Below are 25,619 nucleotides of genomic sequence, written 5' to 3'. Positions count from 1 at the left end.
GTCCAATGGTTGAGGTGGATCAGCTTATAAAGTGGTGCACAGAGGACGGGTTTGGCCTTTTTCGAAATACAGAGCGTCAGCGTTGGTTCTAAGCCGGCTGCAGCGATGCGTGCGAAGCGGTGGTTGCAGAGGTTAGGGCCGCAGAATTTGTTGTGCGCATGCATGGATTTATCACGCCTACCACCCCCTTTTTTTTTCCACATGCAATAGTGTTTTTTTGTTCCTGCCTGCCCGTTTTCACTTCTAGATGTGATACCGGTACGCCGAGTGACTGTTAATCACGCGAGCGCGCCTCGCCTGGCCTTTCGGGCACCACCACGTGCCATATATTTAAGCTTTGTTTTTTTTTTTATTTCCCCCCTTTTGCATGTGAGCCCATATGTCCCCGTGACTGCACGTGTTTTTTCTGTTAACTGATTTTTCTTAGAAATATTTATTAATACAATAGCAAATAAAAAAATTAATGCATTTGATTAAAATAGAAATTTTAAAAAGTAACAGCGAATAAGTGAAGTCTTGGCGAACTTTCCCTTTGTTTACCGGGCAGTGCGTTTTTTTTAAAAGGACTTTTTCCTAGCTTGTTCCCCCTTTAAACCGGAGCCATTGATTGGCAGTGGCAACTTGTAGTTTAAGGGTTGTCGCATGCGACATTAAAGCGATTTGATTTATGTCGCTTAAACTACACCGCCTGCATGAAGCCCAGTGTGTCCAATATGTGTGTTGCTTTAGATTACCTTTAAATAGGATGCGACAAGCGGATGAAGCTGGAGTAGCCCTTTGGGTGGTAACTAATTTGCATACAGCGTTCTCCTTTCGTTATGGAAGGCTGGACAGTTATCTCGATTGCTGTCCTTAGCAATAAAGATTCACTCAAAATCTTCAGTTTTAGCATGCTTTATTGATTTGTCTGAGCCCCTGCATCACTACACCAGGGGGCGCGAGAAGTAGGTGCACCGTGAGATGGACATGTTTTACTTTTTCTACCTTGGCATGGCTTTTCGAGATCAAGGAAGGGTTTATGTAGACTGCCCTTGGGGTTGGAAGGGTGAGGTTTCAAGTTGGAGCAGGGATGGAGAACACGCATGGTATTCAGGCCTAGACAGGTCTTTTGGCTACCTGTGAGACTGCACCATAGAGGTCCTTTTGGACTGGGGGTTTGGTTTGCTTGATTCAAATAGAATTTGAGTTAAACCTCCAATCCTGTCGGACTTAAAGCACAATTCAGCCACCAACAATTGCCACTCAAAGGGTACCATGACCAGTCTTTTGGTGCAGGGAAACCTGTCTTCTGGAAGCTATTCTTGAGATAAAAAGGTTTGATTTTCAGAAGAATCTATGGCTATTTAATTGGCATATACTCCACATTTCACACTTGAGGCAGTCTTTGGAGGATACAAGTTTTTTCGGTACTACTTTTTTTTGTCTGTCCGTTTGGACAATTTGGCCGAATTCGTTTATATCGAACATTATACCTACCATGAGGGGCAGGGGATGCAGGTGTCCCCTTCCACACCCCCATCCCCATGTTTGGAATAATGGGCTTCAGGTGTTGCAGGGGTGTCCCCTGCTTCCAGGATATTTGGCAGGGGGGACGGAAAGAAAAAAAGACAAAGGGATCCTGTCGTTGGAGGGACGGAACTGGCGCTGCAGGGGTATAGTGGGAATGCCAGAGGCTGATGGAAAAGGAACGTGGGGGGGGGGGTATTGGAATAGGGCTGCTGGGACAGGGATTTGGGTTGTCAAAGGGCAGATTTGCAGCAAAATCGACTGCACACAATTCTGCCACATCTGTTGACTTTTGTCAATCACAGATCCTGTTTTATTTTTTTTTTATATAGGATAGGTGTTGATACGATTATACATAATTGGGTAGCATGTTTTGTGGTTCACTGAAATATAGCAGATTGTCATTGGCATGACTACAGCGGTCAGTCCTTTTTGTATGGGATGGATGGTGCTCACAGACCGAGGTCCTTTGTGTGGTACCAATATGCCATTGCTCAGACAAGGTCTGGTGCTGCATAGGCCTGTGCGATGGTGTTGTGTGAAGTATTAATACTGAATAACATAAAACTAAAGTACAGCATTTATTTGAATCACTCCCATTTTTCATGTAAATGTAAATGTTTAATTTTCTTTTCCTCCAGCGGTGTGACAATTCATGTGGCTGTAGAGAACCACGGACATGTGGGTGAGTGGCTTTGTAGGGTGGCATAGTTTTTAGCCTATGATTAACACAAGCATTTGACACCTCGAATGAGTATTTCCATACAATACCAGCTTTCTTTAGCTCAGCTGAGGCTGCATTGTAGTGCATGAATTGAGTTTATGGTCTGACTCCCATCAGTAATTCTTGCCAGTTACTGGCGTGGTGCCCAGCCTCATGTGAAATTTCATGATTTCCTTTTCAACTTTACAATAGGCCTGATCTGATATTTGAGCCAGTGATGATATCCTAACATTTCTGACACCTCGTCTGAAGCTGCATGTGCAGCATTTGATTAACCTTTCTATCTGAGGCTCTTAAAATGCATTGTTCTGTGTGAAATGCCACATGTCTGGTAGGGGAAGCTAGAACTGCTGTCACCGGGAGATGCAGTGGGGTATTGTGAGGAACAGTATTGGATGCTGTCGCGGGTCCTGTGACTTGAAGTAGATTAGAGCAATGTTCTTAATCTGTGCCATGTCACACTGGTAGTGGCCTTAAAAGCACCCAGGCTTGTCTGTAGGTTTGCGACCCGGGAGTTTCTTGCTTTCTTAAATCTTGCATATAGGCACCAAAGCTTGTTCAAGTTGTATTGTCTCCAGCCGAGGCTATTCAGACAGTAGTCTGGAGTAAGGGAACGGCTTAAGTGGTGTGGGAAAGAAGGCACAAATGAGGGGGGCTTGGAGGATTCGGTTTGCTAGCTTGAGTGCTTGTTCATCCAGAGAAAGTAAATCTTGGCAAAATTGGACTAAGCATCTGAAGGGAATATGTGGAGGCAGATTCCGATTATTCGCACGTATGCAGTGGCATAATGGGACTGTTCTCAAGCAGACACTTGATGCTGGTGGGCTTATTTCCCTCCAACAAAATATCAAATACCTGATTTTTCTCTGGGCGAAGGCTGCAGTGTAGTGAATGAATTGTGGTCACACAATCAGTAATGCTCTTCTTTCTTTCCAGGTACTGGCGGGCTGCCCAGCCTCGTGTTCTGGGTCCCTGTTAATTGAGGGTAAGTGACATTTCATGATTTCTTTTTCAACTTTAACATCAGACCTGATTCTTGAGCCAGTGATATCCTAACATTTCTGACACCTCGCCTGAAGCTGCATGTGCAGCATTTGATTTTCACTTCTAGATGTGTGTGGTACCAGTACGGTGGTCGCTGAGTGACTGCTAATCACGCAAGCTTGCCTGGTCTTACGTGCAGCACCACGTGTCCTCATTAAAGCTGTTTGTTTTATTACTTGTATTACGCACCAAACCCAAGGGTATCGGGGTGCTTTGCATAAGACAGCTTACAGCTTGGTTACATAAAAGTTTGAATACATACAATAACTATATATAGCAGATAAGACATACATACACGTAGTTCCGGGATACACACTAAAGAAGCCCTGCAAGAGCAGAGAACCGTATGGCTCAGTGAGTGTACAAATATACAAAGTTGGCCAGGCGAGGTAGGCAGAAAAAATCGGTCATTGGTATAAAAGATTCCCAGACCCCCCCTTTGTTTGCTGGTATAAAAGCCTGCCCTTATTTGTCAAGGTATTTGATCCACTCGGAGGTTCTGTTGGAATTTAAGGTATGGTTGATCTGTTCGCAGAGGAGGTGGTAGGGTTGAGCTGCTTTACCTGGAAGCTGCTGGATTTGTTGATTCCCCATTTTACACATTTGCCCAGATGACTGCACATGGTTTTTCTGTTAACTGATTTTTAATTGAAGTATAATTACTATAACAAATGCAAAAATTAATGCATTTGATTAAACTAGAAAGTTAAACAAGTAACACCAAAAGTTGTCTCTGCAAACTTAACCCCTTGTTTAACTGCACTGCGATTTGTTTTGTGGACTTTTTCCTAGCTGCTTCCCCCATTTTGAACACAAGCCATTGATTGGCATTGGCCACTTATAGTTTTAAGGGTTGTCACAAGAGAAAAATGGCAGAAGGGATTTGATTTGTCGGTTAAACTACGCCTCCTGTATGAAGCCCAGTGTGTCTAATATTTGTGTTGCTTGAGATGACCTTTAAATAGAATGCGACAAGCAAATGAAGCTGGAGTACCCCTTTGGGTGGGAGCAACTATGATTTGCATACAGCATTCTCCTTTTGTAATGTAAGGCTGGATAATTCTCGATTGCTGTCCTTGGCAATAAAGATTCACTCAATCTTCAGTTTTTATCTTTTATCATGCTTTGGTTTGTCTGGCGAGCCACTGCATTACTACACCAGGGTGCGTTAGAAGTGGGTGCACCGTGAGGTGGACAGGTTTTTGTTTTTCTACCTTGCTATAGAGATCAAGGAAGGGTTTACAGTAGGCTGCCCTTAGGGCTGGAAGGGTGAGGTTTCAAGTTGGAGCAGGGATGGAGAGCAATTAGCATGGTATTCGTGCCTAGACAGGTCTTTTGGCTACCTGTGAGACAGGACCATAGAGGTCCTGTTGGACTGAGGGTTTGGTTTGCTTGATTCAAATAGAATTTGAGTTAAACCTCCTATCCTGCCAGGCTTCTGAAAAGTTTACAACACTTCAGCCACCAAAAATTGCTACTCTATATAGGTACCCTGCTCAGTCTTTTGGTGCCAGGAGCCCTGTCTTGTGGAAGCTATTCTCGGGATAAACTGTTTGGTTTTTACATGAATCTATGGGTTTAATTAGCATATACTCCACATTTCACACTTAAAGCAGTCTTTATAGGGATATATGTTTTTCAGTACTACCCAATTTGATCTTTTTTTTTGTCCATGTGGGCGATTTGGACGAATTCGGCCACTACGAACTGATCAAATCCATTATACTGAACACGAGGAGCTGGGGCTGCAGGTTTGTCCCTTGCTCCCCATGTTCAGTATAATGGGCTTCAGGGGCGTAAAAAGGACCCTGAGGCTTCAGCTGACTTGCGTTGGGGGATGGAACTGACGCTGCAGAGGTATAGCAGGAGCGCCTGAGGTCGGTGAAGGGAAGGTGGAAGGGGTGGGAGGCATTGGAATAGTGCTGCTGGGACATGGATTTGGGTTGTTTGGCCAAAGGGCAGATTTGCGGCGAAATAAACTAGTCAGTTCTGCTTCATCTATTGACTTCGGTCAAACGCAGATCCTTTTTTTCATATAGGATGGGTATTGACACAATTGTACATAAACGGGTAGCATGTTTTGTGCTTCACTGAAGTGTTTCGCATAGCAGACGGTCATTGGCATGACTACAGGGGTGCAGTTACTGCACTGCTAGTCAGCCAGACCTGTTATATGGAATGGATGATACCCACAGACCAAGGTCTTCAAGCACCTTTGTGGGATACCAAAATGCCATTGCTCAGACAAGTCCGCTTCTGCATACGCCTGTACAATCGTGTTTTCAGTATTAATACTAAATAACAAAACGAAAGTACAGAGTTTATTTGGTTCACTCCATGTTTCACAGTAAATACAAATATTTATTTTTCTTTTCCTCCAGGGGTGTGACAATTTGTGGCTGCTGAGAACCATGGACTTGAAGGTGAGCGGCTTAGGAGGGTGGCATTTAGCCTATGATAACCACAAACATTTGGTTAACAATACCTTATTTCTTTCTGAGCTGAGGCTGCTGTACATGAATTGGTCTGACTCCATCAGTAATGTTCGTTCTTGCCAGCTATGACATGGTGACCAGCCTCCTTTTTTGGGGCCCTGGTATTGGTTGTGAAATTTCATAATTTCCTTATAGACCTGATATTTGAGCCAGTGATGATATCCTAACATTTCTGACACCTCGTCTGAAGCTGCATGTCCAGCATTTGATTAACCTTTCTATCTGAGGCTCTTAAAAGGCCACGTGACTGATAGGGGAAGCTAGAGCTGCTCAATGTCTTGCAAATGCTGTCATCAGGCGATAGTGGTGTATTGGAGGCTGCCGGGGGTCCTGTGACTTGCAGTAGGTTATATCAATGTTCATATACCGTGCCAAGTCGCACTGGTAGTGGCCTTAAAGCACCCAGGCTTGTCTGTAGGTTAGTAACCCAGGAGCATCTTGCTTTAAGTCTTTTATACAGGCACCAAAGCTTGTTTCTTAAGTTGTATTGTCCCCACCGGAGGCTATTCAGACAGTAGTCTGTAGTGAGGGAACGGCTGAAGTGGTGGAAAGAGGGCACACATGAGGGGACCTTGGAGGTCGAGCAAGATTGGGGGATCTTCCGGATCTCCAGAGGCTGCGAGTGCGGCGGAAGTGGAAACCAAACTCTACAAAGCTTGGGTAAAAGGTCATAGACTCTCTCTACCAACAAGACGCTGAAAACATCCTAAAAGTGATAAGCGGCAAAAATATAAAAGAATTTTGGAAAATCTTGAGAGCGGTTAATGAAACGCAAGAAAATACCATCATAAGCGAGATTGGAGAAACTACGTGGACAAAATACTATACTATGTACCTGGCACCAACTTAAAATTACAGGGCGAAATGTCTTCGGAGCCATGGGTAAATATAGACGACCCACAGGAAAACCCGATTAAAGATCAGGGGCTTAAAAAAACTCTCATGCCCCAGGACCCGATGGGATTACGAACATTGATCTAAAAACAAATCAAAACAAGTGGGCCAGTCTGCTAAGTAAAATCTTCGGCAGATGCTCCAGCTTGAAAACGATACCACCCTCCTGGAAACAAGCAACAATGGTACCAATATTCAAGAAAGGAGACAAAAAGGACCCGGCAAATTATAGACCCATTGCGCTCCTGGATGTTATAGGTAAAGTGTTTGGCTCAATGCTTCTTAACCGCTTTAAGATCTGGGCGGAGGAATCACCTTGCAACGACCCACTCCAAACGGGATTTTAAAAAAACCTGGGCACGACAGCAAACATTCTAATGCTAAACGTGCTGAAAAACAGTACTGGAAGGGGGAACGAGAATTTTCGTGGCGTTCATCGACCTGACCCAAGCATTCGACCGGATTGACAGGGTCAGCCTATGGTCCAAACTTGAAGCCTGGGATTGTCCACCTTCTATACTAAACCCGATTAAGGCACTGTACACCGATACTTCTATACACATTCGACTCGACCAAAATGGTCTCTTGTCATCACCCATTCCAACAGCGCGGGGAGTGAAGCAGGGGTGCCCATTGGCTCCGGCCTTATTTCTGGCATTTATCGGTGATATCCAAGAGGAGGATCTAGAAATTCAAGCATTTCCTCCAAAAGTCTGCAAATCCCCGATAACGAGATTGCTCTACGCAGACGATTTGGTCCTAATGGACCACACACCAATAGGTCTGCAGCGCCAATTGACAAAGCTCCAAGGGTATATGCAAGAAAATAAACTGGAAATAAATGCAAAAAAAACAATTTCTAGTACTAGAAAAATCGACCAGGGAAACAGAAAAATTAAAACTGGAAGGATCACTGATCGAGCGAGTGTTCGATTTCAAATATCTCGGAGTAATTCTGGACTCATCTTCACAAGACAAAGCTATGCAATTGGCCCTGATGACCAAAGTCAATAAATTGGCAGCTCAAGCTAGGGCCATAGATAAAAAGTTCGGGAGATTCTCGCTGATCCCAGTGCTAGAACACTACAAGAAAAAGGTGATGCCGACATTAACATATGGGGGAGACGCAATGATGAACCTACCACCATCCATTTGGACAAAAAATGAGGCAAAGTTTTGGCGAAAAGTACTTATACTTCCAAACTCGACCCCAATAGCCTCAATCCGACGAGAGCTCATCTTACCATCTCTCAGAAGTTCAGTCTCACAATCGTCTCTAAGGCTGTTCAGGAAATGCCGGATGGCCGAGCCACCGTCAATATATTATCTCATCAACCTCGAAATAGAAAGGAACACAAGCAAATCCCTTAACAAATGGAAAGAAGAAAACATCAGTTTGCTAGAACAGGTACAGGCAGATGAAGAACAACTAGTACCCAAAGAGAACCTTCACCAAAATCAAAGAACTCTACTGGATAAACACCCTGGAGACAGCAGGAAAAAACAAACTAACCCTACACCTGCCATCAAATACGAAAAAACTCAATGAACTCCAGGAGTATATAAAGGAGTTCCCATCCAGGAAGGGGAGAGACATGCTGATGAGGGCCCGTTTAAATTTACTGCAGACAAACGAGATCTTGTCAATCAGAGGCCAGTCGGAAAATAATTGTTGTCGATTTTGTGCAACACAAGAAAAGGAAACAATCCGCCATTTGCTCCTAAAATGTGCCTCAAACCAACATATAAGAAGCCGATACTTAAAATCAACCTTCACAGACTTCATAGAGGACGAAGAAACATGTTGGTCTCGTCTGATTGGAGGCGACAAAACACAATGGCAAATAGCCACCTACAAAATCTTGGGAGCCATAAATTGGCCGACAAAGGCACATCTTTAGAGAGCCGTTCTCTTTTTCTTTTCTTCTTCATGACTGCAGACTAAAGACAAACTTCAAATTTTGTAAAAATCTTTTGATTAAACACAATAAAACAAAAAAACTAAAAAAACTAATTGGGGGATTTGGTTTGCTAGCTTGGGTGCTTGTTTCATCCAGAGAAAGTAAATCTTGGCAAAATTGAACTGTAAGCATCTGAAGGGAATATGTGGAGGCAGATGCAGCTTTTACGCAAATGTGCAGCTGAATAATGGGACTGTTCTCAAGCAGACCCTCGATACTGGTGGACTGAGTGTTTTCATTCTCCAACAAAATAAACTCCATATAATGCCCGATTTCTTTCTCTGGGCGAAGGCTGCATTGTAGTACATGAATTGTGGTCACTCCATCAGTAACGCTCTTCTTTCTTGCCAGGTACTGGCGGGCTGCCCAGCCTCATGTTTTGGGTCCCTGTTAATTGAGGGTGAGTGACATTTCATGATTTCCTTTTCAACTTAATCAGACCCGATATTTGAGCCAGTGATGATATCCTAATATTTCTGACACCTCGTCTGAAGTTGCATATGCAGCATTTGATTAACCTTTCAGTCTGAGGCTCTTGCAATGCTTTACATGTGCAGAAGTAGTACTATATAGGCCGCGTGACTGGTAGGTGAAGCTGTTAATTTTCTCAGAGAAATGTTGTCCTAATTGTAACATTGGTGTATTGTGAGGAATGGTATTCAATAGCTGCCTGGCGATCCTAGGACGTGGCGGTTTTTATCAAATACTGTGACGGGTCTCTTTGCTGCTTCTCAAAGTACTCCAACCGTTCTAGAAGTTCGTGTATTGTGCCCTCATCCGGGGTATTCAGACTGGTATGGAGGGACGTGGTGGGGCGAAGGCTGAAGATCGAATAACATAAAAATCAAACTGGAAAGGGGCTTAGAAGTGGAGCATGTTAGGATGGGGCTTGATACCTTGTTTTCATGGTAAACCGGAGAAGCTAGTCAAATAGAAGAATTTAAGATGGTGCCTACTGCATACATTTTACTTATTCAATTAGTTATGTTAATAGTGTTACAATTTGCAACTATTTGGATTATCATTAGTGCTCAGGTTACACCCTAAGGAGTCCTTCTGTATTGCCAAAATCTAGCCAGCACCAGGATGATCACTTGTGGACAAGCCACTGCGATTCTAATGCTCTTAATTACTGTGAAGGTGTAGATAAAATCAACACTTCAGCCTGTCCAAACTCAAATTTATCTGCAGTCCTTTAGTGGCGGACACAGGCATTGAGGATGCAAATACATTTCTGCGTGTTCTCCAGGGAATCGTCGAATGTGAAGGCATTCCCAACTGTATGCTGTAATTTGTAGATGGAAGTGTACCAAACTTTGGCTTAGTCACTATTCGGCTAAATTCCAGCTGTAAAACGGCTTTTAAGCTTCGGTTGCATACTTTATGAAGTAGAGACTGGAAGCTGAGGTCAACATTTTATTTTTGGCTGTAATCTCCCAAATGGGACAAGACAGCTAATCAGAGTGGGGTGCTTCATCGGAGGCTGTAGGTTATAGAAATTGACTGCTGCAGCTTGATCAAAGGAAGCAACCTGGCCCTCCTTGAAATAGGAAGTGAGGGAAGGGAACCGTTCCTGTGGAATATGTGGGGGTAGTGAGTTCCTCGGTTGAGGCCAAGGTTGAGAAGGTGGATCCTCCAATCCTGGCAGAATTTGGAATCACTAGAAAGAGGGCAGTGCTTGAGAGATGGGATATTATAGAGCTTTTGGTCCTGTTGGTGAGGAATGTAGGTAATCCAGAGTAGGGCCAAAGTTGTTTTTTAGTTGCAACTCGGGCTATGGTATTTCAAAGCTGCTGAAATGTCCTGAAGAATGAGCGCACTCTTGAGGGGTCATCCACATTGATCATTAGCATATCCCTTATGGAGCATACATCGATCTCTGAGCTGAGGCTGCAGTGTTGCACATAAATTGTTAATCCGGTATCTCACTCCTGTATCTTTTCAGGTGCGGATTGGCGTGCTTCCCAACATTTCATGTTTGGGCACTGTTAAAAAGGGTACGTGACATTTAATTTATTTTTGTACAGCTTTACTGCAATTTGACTTGAGCCAATGAGGATAGCTTAACATTTCTGACACCTCGTCTGAAGCTGCACGTGCAGCATTTGATTAACGTTTCTGTCTGAGGCTCTTGCAATGCTTTACTTTTGCTTATGTATAAATAACTGTAAAAGATCACGTCAGTGCCCCATTTGTTCCATAAGGGCCATTGCATTTCTAATAGATGTGTCCCCCGCCCCGTTACTTGATGTAGATCCAAAAGTCATAAATGGTAACTTTGTCTTCAAATGTCACACGGTTCATAATGTAATTGATCCAATACTTTGCCTAATTGCTGATAAAAGTCCCTCTGCAAAGAATGTGCATGTTCAACCACAACTGATAGTGGTGGCCAGACCTTGCCCTAAGGACATCCAGCTTAATTTGGTGGTTGGTGCTAATTATATCTGCACAAGGCAAGGTAGGGCGTTCGACTGCAGGAGGCAGTTGTACATTTTTACAGTGGGGCTAAATGGCAGTCATGGTGACGAATTGGGGGCATTGACACCAGGCTAGATCCCTTCCGTAAGAGTCAGTCAAACTTGGCTACACTGCCAACCACTACTGAAACAATGAACATGGCACTTATGTTTGTATGGACTGTTGATGGAAAGTAATACTCTGCACACGTCTGACATTAAGGACAAGGCTTTATTAGATTATTGGTAAGCTAAGTCTTGCCCAGCAGTGACCTCCAGCTGCATACCCAAACCAACTGGGAACCTGCAACCCACCTGAGCTCTGAGCAACCTGGTTCCAATTTCCATGATTCAAGCAACTGAAGAGCCTATAAGAACATGAACACTACTACTAACACACCTAGTGACAAGCAGAAAGCTTTGTGGAAAGAGGTGCTTTCCTAACGCTTCCTTTCCTTCTAATATTCTAAACATAAAACCAAAATTGCAACCGTACTGGGTTCAACACACATCCAAACCAGCACGCGTTGAGCGCTAACACTCCCTCCTCTCTGCTAACCACAACACTTTACCCTTTAGTACGACAGCCACTCTCCTTATTCAAGATGCCACCACCTCTGACCAAGATCGAAGAACCCAGATCCTTAACCTCCTTGGGCTCCGACAATACTGAGTGCCCCTTTCGAATACTGAGTGCCCCTTTTCTCATCTTCAAGGGAACCTTCACTTTAATCGCATCACCCAGGACTACCATAAAACCTCTACCGCAATTTTTCATATCGAATCTCCTCTTGGACTTGTATCCACTGACCAGTTTTTCTTACACCTTTCACATCCACTCTAACATAACTTGACCTCCCCATCCAACCAGGACACAAGTGAGTGTTGGGTTTCCTACCACAACAGCTCAAACGGGGGGTGGGAGGTACTCCCGTCACTGTATGTGGAGCCAACCTGATACTCTGATCCTCCTCTCACTCACAGGCAACTGACAGACTCCACGACATTAACAAAATCTACAACATCCAAATGTGGATGGCTGTCAACAGACTCTGCCTCAACTCTTGACAAGACAGAACTCCTGCTGGTAGGAGCCACTGACACACTCAAAAATCTTGACACTCAGTTTTGCTACTTCACCTTTGACTCTATTAAAATCCCAGTATCTGACAGTGAAAACTCTTGGAGTCTATCTGGATTCCAACCTATCCATGACTAGACAAGTGAATGCGATTGCCTCTATTGCAGCTTACCATGCAAAACTCATTAACACGGCTAGGCCCTTTCTCTCCAAAGAGAACTGCACCAACATAGCCAGAGCTATCACTGGTTCTAGGTTGGACTACTGTAACATACTCTTCCTAGGTACCTCCACCAACATTTTTGAAAAACTAAAAGTAATCCAGAGCAATGCTTTGCGTGCAGCCCAAGGTATCTCTAAAAGCGAACACATGTCGGCCGCTAGAAAATCAGCCCACTGGCTCCCAATAAAGTAGAGGGTTATATTCAAAGCCCTGACTCTCACCCATAAATGCATTCACCGGCTTACATATCACAAAGAATCCAACCTGCCACAGCGTGGAACGGATTGGAGTGCATGGAACGTCACCACGCTTACACTCCTTTACACCACCATTCAACTAGAACAGAGATACTATGACATCATTCGCTATAGCTGTTCTCATACCAACATCTGCCTTCTACTCACCATCACTCTTAACTAATCACTGCTGGTTACACACCCCCAGCCAGACGTCTTCCTCAGGCAGCCACAATCGGTCTGGATAAATCCTGCCAGAACAAACACATACTCTTGATCTCTCAACCGCCACACCTACCACTAAGAAGCAGCTATTGCACGAATGCTATACCAGCTGCACACATATCCGGTGCTCACATGCACCTTACTCTACTGACTTGAACTTCGGTTCCCAAGGGCGCTCAACCTACCAGCACCTTCAGACCATACCAATGGTACATAAGGCGCTATATAAATGCAAAATAGCTTCCCCTACCTTGCCTCCCTACACTGGAACGCCCTTCCTACTACTTTTTGCAAAGCTTCATTCATTGCCTTCCGCAAAGCCATGAAAACCACTGTTCGCTTGATCAACTCCACAGTCCCCATGAGACTGCTCGTCGCATTCCCTGCTAACCTGCAAATGTACTTGTAACTAGCTGATTGTATTAATGTGTTATCTACGGACAAATTTACCTACCTGCAAGTAACAGCGCCACGATGCCCAAGGGATGTTTTGTGCGCTATACAAACGTAAAAATAAAATAACCTGTACTGAAACGTTCTCTGCATGACAACCTTCGCCCAGTATCCTCCAGTGGCTACTGCAATCCTAATAACCTTCATTAGGGTGTGGTTAAATCTCTACACACAACCATTTCCTTGGGGAGGATTAAGAGCTGTCGTAACAAGTTTCCCTTCCCCTCACTTCCTTGCCCCAAGCCTTCAATACTCAGACCAACATCTTAAAGCACCCTTTTGGGATCCCAATATGCCATTGTTCAGAGTTTTGTGAAGTATTAATACTGAATAAGCTAACATTTAAAGTACAGCATTTATTTGATTCACTTTCTATGTTCACCAGCAAATAAATGTTTCATTTTTTCCTCAAGCAGTGTGACAACCTTTGTGGCTGTTCAGAACCATGGACGTGTGGACGTGAAGGTGAGTTTAGGAGGGTGGCATTGTTTTTAGCCTATGATCGCAAACATTTGACGCCTCAAATGAGTATTGTCATACAATGCCCACATTTCTTTGAGCTGAAGCTCCTGTGCAGTGCATGAATTAAGTTTATGGTCTGACTCGCATCAATAATGATTTTTCTTGCCAGCTACTGGCTTAGTGCCCAGCCTCATTTGGGGCCCTGTTATTGGGTTTATCTGACTATGATTTTCCTTTAAAACTTAATAGATCCTATATTTGAGCCAGTGATGATATCCTAACATTTCTGACACCTCGTCTGAAGCTGCATGCGCAGCATTTGATTAACCTTTCTATCTGAGGCTCTTAATATGCATTGTGTTCTAAAGTATAACCGTGTAGAAGGCCACATAATGGTATGGGAAGCTGGAGCTGCTGAATTTATTGTAAATGCTGTCATCGGTAGATACAGTGGTGGATTGTGAGGAACGGTATTGGAGGCTGCCGGGGGATCACTTTACTTGCAGTAGGTTAGAGCAATGTTCTCTTATACGGTGCCAAGTCACACTGGTAGTGGCCTTTAAAGCACCTAAGCTTGTCTGTAGGTTAGTGACCCGGGAGTTTCTTGCCTTGTTAAATCTTGTATACTGGGCTGAATCTCCCCCACTGGTCTCAAGGCACCGAAGCTTGTCTCTAAATTGATGTACTGTCCCCACTCAAGACTATTCAGAAAATAGTCTGGATTACAGCTGAAGTGGTGGGGGTAAGCGGGCACAAATGAGGAGCATTTGGAGGACGAGCAGGTTTCGGGGATTTGGTTTGCTAGCTTGGGTTCTTGTTGATGCAGGGAAAGTAAATCTTGGCAAAATTGGACTAAGCATCTGAAGGGAATGTCGAGGCAGATTCAGATTATTCGCAAGTGAGCAGCTGCATAATGGGACTCTTGTTCTCAAGCAGACCCTTGATGCTGGTGGGCTTCTTTCCCAGAGTGTTTTTTAATTCTCCCAAAAAATACCCATTTCTTTCTCTGGGTGGCGGCTGCAATGTACTGCATGAATTGAGTTTATGGCCAGACTCCTTTAATGCTCTTCTTTCTTGCCAGGTACTGGCAGGCTGCCCAGCCTCTTGTTTTGGGGGCCTGTTAATTGACGGTAAGTGACTTCATGATTTCCTTTTCAAATTAATCAGACCTGATATTTCTGACAGCTCGTCTGAAGTTGCATTTGATTACCATTTCAGTTTGAGGCTCTTGCAATGCTTTAAATGTGTAAGTATTACTACTTAGGTCACACGACTGGTATGTGAAGCTGTTCATTCTCAGAAAAATGCTGTCCTAATTGCAATATTGGTGTATTGTGACAACTGCCTGGAGGTCCTAGAATTTAATGTTGGAGCAGTTTTATCTAATACTGTGCCAAGTCATGAAGGCGAGCGTCCCCAGATAGCACGATCCTCCCCCGCAATGAGACAATAATGGACTCTCCCAAGGTGGGAATAAGGTTAAGACAAAGTGCGGGTGAGCTTAATGGGAGTTTATCTAAGTCAAAGGGCATGCAAAGGACTCTGCAAACTCCGAGAGCGCTCTGTCTGACATTAGCAAAGACAGGCGTATATATTTACAAAATACGTCACAAGAACCTACACACTATAGGGGGCACATGTTCGTGGGGATTGGGTGGCGATGACTAGCTATAGGTGCAGCTGTGATGTGGTTCGCCGTGGTTGGTGGACGTCGCTGGTTGCCAACGTTGGCCGGGCAGGTCAGCTGGGCTCATCCGGGCGGTGCTGTTGTGCCAGGCGTGGCCAGTGTCATTGATGAACGTCTTCCTTGGCTTTCTGCCCGAAGGCCACGCACACTGCATTCATTCAATACCGCAATATTATCTTCCCCTGTAAATCCTACTATAGGTTATTCTACAGGTTAATGCAACACAGGAGGAATGCACCTAGAGTGGGGTCCTTTGGTGATATATCAATACATGGTTACCATCATCCTGTTGGCCGGGTATCATAGGTCACGAGGTTGGGTCTCAGGGCAAGGAGTGAGCTGTCCAAGTTTTCGTGTCTCGTTAGAAGTCATTATGAATGGGTTCCTACAGTGTTGCTATAATATTGGGTGTCCTAATTTTACAGGGGCCATTAACCTGGGGTGAGCTGGTGGGTCATGGAGCCTAAGAAAGGGCACCTTTTGGCCTGTGTTTATGGCCGGGGTTTACTGCTGGGTTGTAAATTCAGGTGGCTGGTTGCGGCCATGGGAGCTGCGGGGGAACGTGAATGCTTGAAGCGGCTCCAGCCGAATTGGGGGAGGTGAGGCAGAGCAGCCCGGGCCTCTGTCTTTCATCTGGCAGGCTTCACTGGGGAGGGAGGGGAAGTGGCCTTGGATATGCCCACAATGGTATTTTCCTCGTGTTTGCAGGTTATACAAAAAGACATAATAATTCATATACTGTACAATACTCATTGAGCTTTTTCTTCACAGCTTGCATGTCTGCATTGTTAGTGCCTTTACATGGCCATTTCAAATGTTACCTATACCAATGTTGCTATTGTTACCTATGTTAAGCATTTAACAACCACGACATTTTGTTAGTCTATGCATGCACGATAAGCAAGGTAGTGTTAAGGTTGGTGGAGCACGCAGGAACTGGCCACTGAGACTGATGGCAGTGACACATGGTGAGCTTGAACATTCAAATACATTCTATGCGTTTTCTTACACAATTTACATGAGCTCCCAACGCGGTTGCACTTGTTTTCCGTTGCACTCTAGCAGCATTAGTTCAGTTATGGCATAGGGCTTTGGAGTATATTCTTCTGGGAGAAACATACAACATAAAACCCGGGACACTTCTACCATTTGCGCATAGCTACGGGGATATGGGTATTTCAACCAGAATGCCACATGAACACACATTCTGCCATCTTCATGGAGTTTACATATTTTATCAAAAAGGTTGTGGAGAGAAGAGTTTCATCACAGGCAGTTTGCATATTAGTATTTGGGGCATTTGTCGGGGGACCATTTTACAGTTCTTTTCCACCCTGGCCCTGCTGGCCAGGTCATACTGAGGACAGTGATAGACTGCGGAAGGTGTTTTTTTTAAAATTAATTTTATTGGTTTAAAACACAAACCTTTAAAATGTTACACAAATAACAAATCAACAAATCCCCTGTCCACATCACACACGTTCTTTACCACACCACCCCATCTTCTTGGGCCGATTCGTTTAATCGATCATTGTCATCCTATTTACGACTCAGTCTCATTTCCTATTTTTCTTGCAAGGCCTTTAGCTTTTCTTCAATACATGCTAAAAAAAGATGTCAAGGGCAATATTAGCTTCGTATCGGTGCCATTCCACATTCGCCCCCACCAGTCATCCGCATCCAGCGCCAGATGGTCTTCATTCCAGCGTGCCAAGTGGACAGTTCGCTCATCCCTCAATTTCGGGCAAAACAAAACCAGATGTTTAAGCGATTCCGTTCCGCTCTTACAGAATCTGCACCGGAGATTTATGTCTGCATTACACGCCCAATGACTGGACTGATCCTTGGTTTGTAGAGCGTTTAAACGAAACAGTCTGTCTCCGGGCTTCAGGATTCGGAAATCGCTGCTGGTATTTTTGTAGCACATTAAATCCGACTCAGCCGGGGGAATTTCGCATAGCTCTGGCGGCAGATCTCTCATTACATGTTACTTCCCAATCTGTTCGCCAAATCTTGGTCTTTGCAGCTAAGGGGTTTGTTTTGGAGTGTTTCCACACTATCCTATTCCAGCAGTAGATCTTTGCAACGTTTTACCCACAAGGAAGCAATATCACTTCCGTCGGATGGTATGTTGTGTAAATCACGAAATTGCAAAATTCCCTCTTCACGTCTGGTTTTTCGATAGTGCCAGTAAATGCCAACTAATCCGTGCGTGCAAAGAGATCAAAGCCAGTTCATAACTTATACACGCAGTTGAAATACCTGGAGGAAGACTTAAGGCTTTGGTCCAGAACACATGTTCTAACGAGGACCAATGGTTAGATGAACAACCCAACGCATTCTCTGCACCGAATGTTAGTATTGGTGCAACTTTCAATTCGTAAAAATTTCTCAAAGGTTGCAAGGAGAATATGCAGAATTAGTGCCTAGTTTGCAAGTTGACCGCATTTCCTTTTTGAATCATGCACCCAGGGAGCGTCGCAAATGCTGGCATTTAATGTCATACCCAGATACTTTACACTGTTTGTAATGCGAAGCGTCTCGGGACCCAACCTCCATGCGAACTTCAGATCTTTTGCCTTTGTTTGTTCTTCATGTTGTGCAGCACCAGAATTTCGCCCTTAGCTATGTTGATTTTCAGGTTGTTCATAGCCACATACTCCTGGACTGCTTCCAATTTTCTTGTAACCCAATCGGGGTTACGTCTAAAATAACTCATCAGTGTATAGAATCCAACTCGTCTTGGAAAGGTGGAGCTTAGGTGGAAAAGACCGCACCGCATTTATCGACTCGCCGATGTCTGAGATGAATAAGCTGAATATTGCTGCAGCCAACGGGCATCCCTGTTTCACCCCCTTATGTGTCAGAATCTGCGACGACAGGGTACCCGTTTGATCCAGGCAGATAGAAATTGACGTATCTGTATGTAGCTCTTTGATAGCCTCCAGCAACCCAACAGGGCAGCCCCACGATCTTAATTTATGCCATAGCAGCTCTCTGTCAACCATGTCAAAAGCACAAGAGCAGTCCACAAAGGCAAGATAAACTGCAGTATTCGTTCGTAGCGCTTCCATCTTTAGCAGGTTTAAAATAAGTAGGTTCAAGGAACAGCCCACATATTTTACAAAACCTGCTTGTCTTTCGTCGATTCTGTTTGCAGAATGGGCCCAGGTAATTTGTTTTTTTTGTAGGACTGAAGCATAGATCTTACCTAAGATGTCTAACGGGGCTATTGGCCGGTAGTGGGAGATGTTCTGTTTTAAAAATTGGGACAATTATCCCTGTTTTCCAAGACGCTGGTGTTTGCTGGGGAAATGAAAGTACATATATTTTACACCGTTTTTTTTCAATTCAACTTTTTTTTCATCAATTTTTCTCATTTATATCGATCAATAACCTGTAATAGAATTGTTTCGTTTACAGCTTAATTTACCAGTTACGTTCTTCCATTCATCTGTTCATGTTTACTCATCATTTCCATTATTTTGGTTTGCTGTTGTCTGTGCCTCCCCATCCACTTCTTCCTGCACACCATTATATGCCTTATGTACTTATTCTGAGTTTTCCGACCCTGAGAAACTTAGAAAGAAAAACCGCACCGTTTTCAAAGACAATAACGTATTTATTTTTGCGGTCGCTTCAAAAGCTACCGCAAACATAAATATGTTTTTAAAGCTGCGGTTTTTTCCAGCCCGGAAAACTTAGGAAAAAAAACGCAGCTAGTATTTATTTTTATTTAAAAAAATAACACTTACCGAGATGCAGCTGCAGTTTTTCTGCCTGTAGTCTCCAGACCCCGTCCTCTGCGTACAGCACCATTACAGGAAATGCCACCCATTGGTAGCTTTTGTTTACTACAGCTGGCTGGCTTTTCCTTCATTAGTGCCGCAAAAGCCAAAGCGAGCACAGCGGCGGGCATCCATTTCACAAAATGGATGCCCCCATGTTTTCTTTGAGCTTGAATTGCTCAATTTTACATAGGGACTTCGAAATAAAAAATGCCGAACGTTTTTTTTAATATTGCCTATCTATTTTTGAAAAACATTTTTTGTGTGAACCATTCCTTTAAGCACTAGCCATGTTTTCGGTCCGACTTCCCAGTGCAATGCAGTGTCGCGCTCTTGTTTAGCTAGGCCTGTTAAAACAAATGACCTTTGAAAATGTTTTGAGGTCATTGTTTTTGGAAGGATGTTTTCCCAATTTTAATTTGTCCTAGGATCTCAATGAGACGCCTTGTTTGATTATTGCCAAAATACCTTTGTGTGGCGAGTGGCTTATGGTTGATCAGGTTGCAGTGGGTGGACACTGCTGTACCATGATGTTTGTTTTATTTTAGTCTGCTTTACTGTGCTGCTGTCTGGCCTGGTGTCTCAAAACACAGGTGAAAGTGAAGTGCTTGTGTACCTGTGATGAGCCTAAACTTCTGACACCCCATTTGAGTGTTGGTGAAACCCAATACCTGATTTTATCTTCCCGGACTGAGGCGAGCATAACTGTGGGGGTTAGATTACTGTTGTGACTGTTCTCCCAAACCACTCATATCCCCTGAAAGCTTTCAACCTTTGGTTCCTCTCAATCACCAACCTTACCACTTCATACGGTTGAAACATTGTGGTAACAGGGAAGAAATCTTCTGCCACCTAATATTCCACTCAACAAATGTCTACCATGTCAATTCTTTAGTACTGTCCTGGTTCGCTTATGAATGGCCATCTATTACTGACCCCCCACCAAAAGTCAGTTTTGCTACTATGCTCTACAACCTATTTGCATAAAGACTTACTGATTCCTCTTCAAACTCCTATTGGCAGTCGTTAAATGTGTCCACAGTATGGCCTCCTTTTTTAGCCATCATTTGCTCCTCCCCTAGTTACTCTTGCTGCCTTTTTACCCCTGCGCCCCTCTTGCACCCTTTTTGCTTCTGTTCTTTAACTCTCCTTGCACCCCTCTTCTTGCCCACCCCTGCAATAAAAATACTGCCATTATTCTGTATTTAAATGTATGCTGAAACCTTTTTCTCAGTCATTAGGACTAATCCTTTGATTTCCTTTTAGTGCTTTGACTACATGGAAAGACCGTCTTCCTTTAATCCCTGTCTCTCATAACGTACAGGAATTCTTTGAATTGCTTTCCCTGTTTCACTAGTTAATGCAAATGTGTTCCATTTTCTTTTCCTTAGTGAGATTTGACTGCATGTGTGGCTGTGATCCGTGCACATGAAGGTGGCATACAAGTGGAGTTTTTAGCCTTCATGATCCCAAACATCGGACACCTCGAATAACCTACATACACTACCGGATTCTTTTTTTGTTGGTCTTGGCGAATGCTGCTGTTCAGTGCATGAACGGATGCTCCCATCGATGGTGCTCTTCTTGCAAGTTACTGGCGTACTGCTTTCGGTATCTGTTATCGGCGGTAAGTGACATTTCCTATTCCGTTTTCAACTTTACAATAAACTTGATATTTGAGCCAGTGATGATACCCTAACATTTCTGACACCTCGTCTGAAGCTGCATGTGCAGCATTTGATTACTCTTTCTGTCTGAGGCTCTTTAAATGAGTTGCATGTTCTAATGCATAATTCACAAGATCACTTGACGAGGGGAAGCCGGAATTGCTAAATGTGGTATATGAACAATGCAGGGTTATGAATAACTGTATTCAAGGGGCTGCTCGGGATACCGTGGCACACATTAGATCTGTGTACAATGTTATCTTTTATACTCTGCCAAGTCAACGTTGTAGTGGTCTCGATCTCGCTTGTCTGTAGGTTAGAGACCAGGGAGCCTTTTGTTTTATTAAATCTTGTATAATGTGACAAATCTCCAGCAATCTGAAAGCACCAAGATTTGTCTATAGGTTGATGTATTGTCCCCACCCCAGGGTATCCAGACCAATCTGGAGTAAAGGCAATGGTTAAAATGGTGGGGGGGGTGAAAGAGGGCATGGAGGCCAGGCAGGTTCATCAGTGAAAGTATATATAAAATCACAATTGATGTAATTGGAGTACATTTGAAACTGCCCGCTCATAAATATTCCCTTGAACCTTTTCCCTAATTGTGTTGCTGCATTGATGGACTGTTCTCAAGCAGGCCTTTTTGAGCCGGCTTATTGCCCAGCATTTTAATTTTCCCACAACATTTGCATTTAATTTACTTGTAAGAATCCGTTTACAGATAGAGGCATTCCCATAAAGGGTGCCTGCACAGTGGCCCAAAGATGGGAACAAGTGAGCCTTGTTTCATGGTAAAAAAATGACGTGCCAATGACAACCTACAAAAATATATAAGAAAACAAGGTTACCTTTAAAAAGGCAACCTTAAGAGGCAAGTGCTTCAGTGTACTATATAGTGTCACTAGGGATAGTGGAGGGGGTCTGGTAGAGGGGGTGGGGGAAGGGTGCAGGGATGCTTCCTATCAGATTTTAAACCGTGCTTTGAAGAGAACCACAGTTGGGCTGGCTTTGTTCTGGGCAGGGGGTTCCAGTGGAGCTGGGTAAGTATGTGGCATTGGGGTGGAGTGTACAAGAGGATCAAAGGGAATGAGTTGTAAGCTGATGCAATCAAATGGGGACAGAGGGAGCAAGACCATTGATTGCTTTGTCAACTAGAATTAACTAGAGAGGTTGTGTTTGAGTGCCAACCAGTATGATGGTAGGTAAAAGTGGTGGAGGATCACTTTAGGTTAAGTGCTGTTTGCAAATTTGAAGACGTGTCCAAAGGGAGTAAGGACTAGAGGGGAAGGCCAAGGAGTAGGCTTGAACAGTGTCAAATTTGCGAGCACAAGAGTGGAACATGGGTAGCAAGAAAATGGGGTTAATATGAACTGCAGCGGAAAGAATGAATTGTTGGTCAGAGGTTGCCAACAAAAATCAGGATTGCAAGGCTTAGGTTAAGGAGCATGTTCAGTCTGGAATGAGATGTGTAGGAATGGTATTGGAAGCCAAGAGAAAGATGACAGTGCTGCAGGAGGCAGGTGGACATCCCATGACAAATTGCATTAAAACCATTCGTAATCTGGTCAGAGATGGCTGGGGTGAGGGAAAGGAAAACTATTTGTGTTGTAAGCAAAAACTTGATTAAGTCAAAAGGAAAAGCAAAGGTCTAAGGATGTATCCTTTGGGGATGCAGACCAGGGGGCTAGAGGTTTCAGAGTTCCAAGATATTTTAAAGGCTCAACCTTCCATGTAGGGGGGATCCAGGCAAGTGCATATTTCCATAATCCTATGTCTTTGAAAGCGAGCAGGAGAGGGGTGTAGTCTATGGTGTTGAAAGCGGCAGACCAATCCAAAAGCATGAGTGAAAAGATGAAGTGGTGAGTATTAGAAAGTTGGAGACATGCAGGAGTGCAGTCTTGGTGTAGGGTTTGCTCTGAAAGCCAGATTGGACATCTCAGGGCAATTATCCTGAAGATAACTTGATCTGGTCGAAGACCACACGCTCAAGGACCTTTTTAATAATGGGGGAGGGGAGAAACTGGGAGAGGTTTGCCTCGACATTTGGGTACGTTGCGAGTTTCACGACAGTTGTAGATTGAAGGAGGCCAAGAAGAGTCTAGTGGGGGAAGAGGTTGAAGAGCTCAGATCAGGGCAAGTGATTGAGACTAAACCAGGTGAGCTAAAAGGATCGATACGAGGGCAAGATGTGTTGTATCTTCTAATGATGGGTGTTAATTTAACAGGAGAAGTAGTCAAGAGTAGGAGAGGCAGGGACAGCTGGTGGACGGGAGGGTTGGTGAGAGGAAGGCAGTGAGTCGCACATTAAGTGATTTAGCAAAGTCATTAGCGTGAAGGTGATGGATAGTTGCTTGGGATGCTTGAGCAAAGATTGAATGGTAGAAAGTTTACAGCAGTGATTGTGAACGGAGCAGATTGTTTTGAAGTAGGATTTGGCAGCCCAGTGCAGAGGATGGGACAGCAAAGGTTTCTTTTTTAATTCGTTTTTGTTTTTTTAGGTGAAGATTAGGTTTAGTGAGTAATAGTAAATGTTTTTTCATGGTCTGAATTTCCGAAGTGATCCACGGCTGGTAACAGTGTTGGTCAATTGGAGTCCTAACTGCATAGTGAAAATCAGGAAAGGCATGATCAATGGAGGAGGTATGAATAGTGGAAAGAGACTGGTCCACATCAATGTAATGTGCAGTGAATGTACTGCCTGAAATTCTCCTTGGCCACTCAAGAGGGTTGATGAGTAGGAAGTGGAGGGCTGGATCAAGGAGCAGAGCATATTACCTTATTGGGCCCACTGCTAGGTTTTATAAGTGGAAGCTGGGACTAACCACGGCCCCTTAAAATGACGGTGGATTTTGACCTCTGCTCTGGGAACAAAGTTCTACTGGGCTACCTAAGTCCTCTAAGCCTGCTCAGTGCTGTGTGTATGTGCCAAAGGAAAGCATTCTATGCTCTGTATACGCAGTGGGTTTAGTTGCAGTTATTAATTTGCGTGTCAAACCATGCTCTGGGAAATGCAGAACATGCTTGGAATACAAATGTTATCATAACTAGTGGCGGGCAAAAGGTTCAGGTGTGATATTTGCCAGACAGAATGACATCCAATGGGAGTGTGCCAAAGGTATTCCTATGATTTCTTGTGCGACTAGAATGAAGTAGTTCAGGTGCAGAAGGTCTAATTTGTCGGGAGAATTGCTGCACAACGGAGTACGATTTCGAATTCCTGTGCCACTGGTAAACATTACTTTGCCCTAAAACAGCAGTTGCAACTCATTGTCAGCCCTATAGATAAGGGGCGCACATGACACCTAGGACCCTACCCCGCTTCCACCCATGATGATCAACCCACCTTTACATAAGCCTGTCAAGTGGCACAGTGAGTAGAGCGCTTGCTTTGACATCCGTGCAGAGCCTGCTAACGCAGGTTCGAATCCCGGTGGGGCCAAACTCATCCTTTCATCCTTCCGAGGTCGATAAATGAGCACAACACCGTGGGTGGTAATAAGCAGCGCTCGGATACCTGTTCGTAGCGCTATATAAATTACCACAGATCTTTTCGGATCTGTGGTAAGCAGTGGCACAGGAAGAGGGACTTTTATATTTATTCCTGATCTGAAGAGGGACTAACACTAGTTTTATGAAGCATGAATTAGAAGGTGGAATGGAGTTAATCACACTTTTTTATTACAATAAGTAGGAGTCTGGCATGTGCCTGCTCAGTTTCCATGTATGGTAAATTAATGTGTGTACGGTCACACTGTACATTGCCTTTTTAGTTTTATGTGCATTTGATCGTGCTTTAATATTGGGTAAAGGGAAATGCTTACAATCCAGCGTACCTCCTGAAAAGATTTGTACATAAAGCCGCTAATAGTTTTCTCTCGCTCCATGGTTGTAATAACTGTCCCCACCAAATTTCTTGGCGTTGAAGTTGAAATTATCAACCATGAAAAGATGCAGGTGCAGTCTCGGCCCTGTAGAGATTTTTAACCTTACTGGCTGCGTACATTTCTGTAGTGTGCTTTTACTTTCTGTGCCTTATCAGTTATTTAAATGGGGCTGTCCTTGTAATGCTGTACTGCTGCTATTTGGGTTTGTGCTACCCTTGATCTGCAGAACTAATAACCTTTTCTTTGTTTAGGAAGAAAATTAAACCTGGAGTAGAAGGCTTGTATTGACCAGCCCTGAAAGATGGCATCTTCTGAGATGAATGCAAGGCGGATGAACAAGTGTCTTTTTGGAAAGATGTTGCTCCTTTGTTTCCTTGAAGTCCTTCATCTCGCCATACTTACATGAGCATGTCTTCCAAAAGAGAGTCACTAAGTTAAATGTATACTGCCTTTGGTTCCAAAGTTTACCCAATCTCTGCCTCATTTTGTCTTGTATTTCTGTGGATGTTCACTGACTGGGGCACCGAAGACCGGTGGCTGTGGTATGCCGAAATAAAAATAAATTGTGCCGAAATGACCAGTTTTTTTCCTTTGGAAACTCGGTCCGAATCAAAGTGGTGTCAATTTGTTACATGATTTTCTAGGGGATGCAACGGTAATTTTTTTAGTGTCACTTGAGCTGTTAGCCTAAACGTGTTTGCCAGTGTTTGCCAATGATCCCTGTTGTAATGTATTTGCCGTTAGATTAAGCCCTTCATGCTTTCGCCAAGTTTTTTTTATTGTGTGTTTGTACGGCGCTTGTACGTCAAGTAAATTGTTTAAGCGCCCAC

General features: G+C 43.8%; 1 long non-coding RNA gene and 6 other non-coding genes across 7 annotated transcripts; all 7 read left to right on the top strand.

Annotated features, from left to right (window-relative positions):
• LOC138569395 (uncharacterized) lies at positions 1 to 25,366 on the top strand. The gene is made up of 10 exons (XR_011303232.1): positions 1 to 131; positions 2,148 to 2,191; positions 3,167 to 3,215; positions 5,656 to 5,697; positions 8,976 to 9,024; positions 10,570 to 10,621; positions 13,718 to 13,766; positions 14,845 to 14,893; positions 20,630 to 20,865; positions 25,041 to 25,366. It is a non-coding gene; the product is annotated as an uncharacterized lncRNA (long non-coding RNA).
• Positions 2,440 to 2,523, top strand: LOC138570355 (small nucleolar RNA SNORD60). Its single transcript, XR_011303440.1, has one exon. It is a non-coding gene; the product is annotated as a small nucleolar RNA SNORD60 (small nucleolar RNA).
• Positions 5,917 to 6,000, top strand: LOC138570359 (small nucleolar RNA SNORD60). Its single transcript, XR_011303444.1, has one exon. It is a non-coding gene; the product is annotated as a small nucleolar RNA SNORD60 (small nucleolar RNA).
• Positions 9,076 to 9,159, top strand: LOC138570356 (small nucleolar RNA SNORD60). Its single transcript, XR_011303441.1, has one exon. It is a non-coding gene; the product is annotated as a small nucleolar RNA SNORD60 (small nucleolar RNA).
• On the top strand, positions 10,672 to 10,755 carry LOC138570358 (small nucleolar RNA SNORD60). The gene has a single exon (XR_011303443.1). It is a non-coding gene; the product is annotated as a small nucleolar RNA SNORD60 (small nucleolar RNA).
• LOC138570357 (small nucleolar RNA SNORD60) lies at positions 14,025 to 14,108 on the top strand. The gene has a single exon (XR_011303442.1). It is a non-coding gene; the product is annotated as a small nucleolar RNA SNORD60 (small nucleolar RNA).
• On the top strand, positions 20,918 to 21,001 carry LOC138570861 (small nucleolar RNA SNORD60). Its single transcript, XR_011303881.1, has one exon. It is a non-coding gene; the product is annotated as a small nucleolar RNA SNORD60 (small nucleolar RNA).
• Positions 25,367 to 25,619: the final 253 nt, after the last annotated feature.

The sequence above is a fragment of the Ambystoma mexicanum genome, chromosome 2q (genome assembly GCF_040938575.1).
Source record: "Ambystoma mexicanum isolate Mex_15411 chromosome 2q, UKY_AmexF1_1, whole genome shotgun sequence".
In the NCBI taxonomy this organism is placed as follows: domain Eukaryota; kingdom Metazoa; phylum Chordata; class Amphibia; order Caudata; family Ambystomatidae; genus Ambystoma; species Ambystoma mexicanum.
Note: the sequence above shows the minus strand (reverse complement) of the source record. Positions and strands in the feature narration are given on the sequence as shown.